The sequence below is a fragment of the Phoenix dactylifera genome, unplaced genomic scaffold (assembly GCF_009389715.1).
Source record: "Phoenix dactylifera cultivar Barhee BC4 unplaced genomic scaffold, palm_55x_up_171113_PBpolish2nd_filt_p 000445F, whole genome shotgun sequence".
Taxonomy (NCBI): Eukaryota; Viridiplantae; Streptophyta; class Magnoliopsida; order Arecales; family Arecaceae; genus Phoenix; species Phoenix dactylifera.
Window position 1 is genome coordinate 58,424 of NW_024067878.1, and position 4,330 is coordinate 62,753.

The window sequence follows — 4,330 nt, forward strand, 5'->3', positions numbered from 1 at the left end:
TACACCATTTTAATCTATCCAAACTTCGACTCTCTATTTACTTGTTTATTTTCTATTTGCAAACCATCATCTTAATCCACAAGTTCATTGAATTAATTAATCTGAAATTAAGCTAATAATCCATAGATCGTTCCCTGAGGAATCGACCTCGGACTTCCGAGTTATACTACTTGTGTGATTCTCCTGCACTTGGGAGAACAGTTTTATTTTTGCACCAAGTTTTTGGCGCCGTTGCCGAAGAACGGCTGAGTTATTAGCATAATTTTAGATTTAATTTTTTACCTTAGTAGTTAGTATTTTTCTTTTGAAAAAAAAAATTGCATCTTTACTACTATTTTTAATTCCCTGCATAGTTTGCATCAAACTCTGATATCATAGAAATTAGCCGTCTGATTTGACTCCAATTTAGTCAGATAGTGCACGACACATTGTTGAATAATATGAACGGTCTGATTGACATTCGGAGACATTTAAGACCATTAGATTAATATAAAATCTTGCTAATTTCTGTTTTGAATTTTCTGCATTTATTTTTTTTAGAATCAGAATTATATTGTTATTATATCTCATTAACCCTTGTTGCTAATTAAAAATTGAAGAAAAGAAACCTTAAGAACAGATCAAGGGTGATTATTCAAAAATAAAAAAAGAGAGGAAAAACCTAAAATTTCAAATTTCAAATTTTAAATTTCAGAATTCAAATTTCAAACTATAACTCATAAAATTTTTTAAAAAAAAGAAAGAAATAATTTGCTTGATCACTTATTCAATGAAATTTAATGTCATGCCATAAAACATTAAAAAAAAAAATCTCTTGATTGTTGCATATAGTATAAGGCATCAGCATAAAATATTCTAAGGGCTGAACCTATTTAAAAAGATAAGGTCGGGATTTCATCACTCGTCCTTAGCCCAAAATCACCCCAGTGCATAAATGTCCTAAGCTTAACTAAAATCAACTAGACGTTGGCCCCTAAGGACATTCGAGCTCAATAGGACGAAGACCACCGAAAGTTGCACCAATTTCGCTCTGTGGCTTAATTGATGTCTAGGCAAGCTTTGTCCCTATAAGGGAGACAGTTCATCTGTTCGAGAAAAGTGGGTTTTAAGTGGGACCTTTGCGAACGCATCATGACCCCTCCACTTACCTGGAAGCTTACCTGGTCAACTAGGTTCATTAGACCGGATTGGAGGCTTAGGTGTCCTCTTCAAACCAGTTAGGAGCTGTCTAGAAATTTAAGAAAAAAACATTAGAAATTGAGGTGTAATGTTTTGTTGCATGTTTGATTGTGAATAGATTTTTGTTTTAGGATGTCATTTTAGGGTATCTTTAGTTGGTACTTATATTTATTTTTATTTTAAAAAAAGAGAGAGGGAATTATTTTGCATGCTAAAGTGGAATAGGGACGACACTGGTCGATTAAGTCGTACAACTTTAGATCATCCCTTAGGACATACCCCTGAAATTCCTTCTCAATATCTCACACCTTGTGAGATGGCTGATTTAAATGAAGATGCGGGAAGCCACCACGATCGAGAACGTGAACCCCATGTTATGACCCTAAGACAATACCTACAACCGGCTAGGACTAGTCAGCCTTCATGCATAATTTTTCCTGATAATGTAGGACATTTTGACATCAAACCCGGGGTAATCCAATTGCTGCCCAAGTTCCACGGGTTAGAGTCCGAGAGTCCGTATCTTTATTTAAAGGATTTTGAAGAATTGAGCATTACATTTAGAGTGCCAAACGTCACCGAGGATGTCCTCAAGTTGACATTGTTTCCTTTCTCTCTAAAGGATAAGGCCAAAACATGGCTAAACTCGTTGCGACCTAGATCAATAAGAACTTGGCAAGATATGCAGAGAGAATTTTTGAAGAAGTTCTTTCCCACACAAAGGACCAACTTTTTAAAAAGACATATTAGCAATTTCCAACAAAAAGATAATGAAACATTTTATGAATGTTGGGAAAGATTTAAAGACCTTCTTCTCTCATGCCCTCATCACGGATTCGAAACTTGGAGAACCATTAGCTTCTTTTATGAAGGTTTATCTCCACAGTTGAAACAATTTGTAGAGACCATGTGCAATGGTAGATTTTTAGAAAAACAACCTGATGAGGCATGGGAGTATTTGGATTCCCTTGCTGAGACTGCCCAACTTTGGGATAACGGGGATAGAAACACCAAGTCTTTACCTAAGCCTACTAGCTCTGTACAGGGAGGCCTTTACAACCTCAGAACTGAGGATGATCTTCATGCTAAAATGGCAGCCCTCACTAGGAAGGTAGAAGAAATTGAGCTTAGGAAGATTGTGCCTGTCAAGACTATAGAACTTAGAAATGAGTGTTGTGGTATCTGCGATATGTCGGGTCATACTACTACAGATTGTCCCACCATACCGGCATTCAAAAAGTCTTGCACGATCAAGCAAATGCTATGAACTCCTATCAAAAGCCTTATAACGATCCATACTCGAATACCTATAACCCTGGTTGGAAGAATCATCCAAATTTTAGGTGGAGAAATGATCATCCTCAACAGTCACACCATTCAGCTCCTACACCTGCACATCCTACTTTTGCATCACCACCCTTCCAAAAGCCAAATATCGAGGATACCTTGCAATCCATACAAACTTTTCTACAAGGTCAAGCTAATATCAATGCTCAAAATACTCGAAATTTTGAAGATATAAGGAACCAATTGTCAATGTTGACTACCGTCCTAAGTACCCAAGAGAAGGGTAAGCTTCCAGCTCAACCCCAACCTAACCCACAAATGCACGGTAGTAATAATACGGCTCCCTCTAGTTCGCATACAGATCATGCAAAGAGCATCATGACTTTGCGTAATGAAAAAGTCATTGATCAGACCGTCCCATTGAGACCGCAGGTCACTTCTAATTCCGATGCTCCCAAAGTCGATGAAAGGAACAAAGAAGAAGTTGAGGTTCCAACTTCTACCGAGAAAGTTGAATGTCCTTTTCCTCCACCTTTTCCACAACGGTTAAAGCCGTTGCAAAAGCTCGAACCTAATTCTGAAATTCTTGAGCTTTTTAAACAAGTAAAGATCAACATACCTCTTCTTGATGCAATCAAACAAGTACCCTCATATGCCAAATTTTTGAAGGACTTGTGTACTGTTAAGCGCCGATTAAATGTTAAGAAGAAGGCATTTTTAACTGAAAATGTGAGTGCTATTTTGCAGCACAACATTCTCTCTAAATATAAAGATCCAGGTTGCCCAACCATCTCATGCATCATAGGCGACTTTAGGATAGAGCGAGCATTGTTAGATTTAGGGGCGAGTGTGAATTTGTTGCCATATTCTGTATATGAGCAACTTGGTTTAGGTGAGTTGAAGCCAACCTCCGTCACTTTGCAATTAGCTGACAGGTCAGTTAAAATTCCAAGGGAAATTATCGAGGATGTATTAGTCCAAGTAGACAAGTTCTACTTTTCTGTCGATTTTATTGTATTGGACACACATCCGGCTTCGAACTCACAGTCACAGATTCCGGTCATTTTAGGACGTCCATTTCTTGCAACTTCTAATGCATTGATTAATTGTAGGAATGGCGTCATGAAGCTTTCTTTCGGTAATATGACCTTAGAACTGAACATTTTTAATGTGTGCAAACAACCCAATGATTCCGAAGAGAGTAAGGAGGTTGATTGGGTTGAAACCATCGCAGAAGATTATTTGTTAGCTAAAGCAATTAACGACCCATTCAATGATAGCTTAATTGATTGGTGTCCTAATGGAACCAATGGTAATAATTTGTCAGTCACACCTATTGTGGATAATCTAGATATCAAGATGGTCAATGGGTGGAGACCAAAAGAAGGAGAATTTGAGAGATTGTCGCCTCGAGAGGTGAAAATAGAACCATCCCATGAGCAAGCACCCAAGCTCGAATTGAAACCCTTACCAAAAGAACTTAAGTATGCTTTTCTTGGACCCGAGGATACTTTTCCTGTAATCATCTCGTCTGGACTTGATCATACTCAAGAAAGAAAATTACTTGGTGTTCTAAAGAATCATAAAGGAGCTTTAGGGTGGTCTATTGCCGACTTGAAGGGGATTAGCCCCTTAATTTGCACACACCGGATATATTTGGAGGACAATGCCAAAACCACAAGGCAAATGCAACGAAGGTTAAATCCTACAATGAGAGATGTGGTTAAGGCAGAAGTCCTCAAGTTGCTTGACGTGGGTATTATTTACCCAATTTCTGACAGCAAGTGGGTGAGCCCTACTCAAGTCGTTCCTAAGAAATCGGGTTTGACGGTAGTAGAAAATGAACAAGGTGAACTAGTTCCAA

General features: G+C 38.1%; 1 non-coding gene across 1 annotated transcript; it reads right to left on the reverse strand.

Moving 5' to 3' along the window:
- Positions 1–1,907: 1,907 nt before the first annotated feature.
- On the reverse strand, positions 1,908–2,016 carry LOC120106068. Its single transcript, XR_005508294.1, has one exon. It is a non-coding gene; the product is annotated as a small nucleolar RNA R71 (small nucleolar RNA).
- Positions 2,017–4,330: the final 2,314 nt, after the last annotated feature.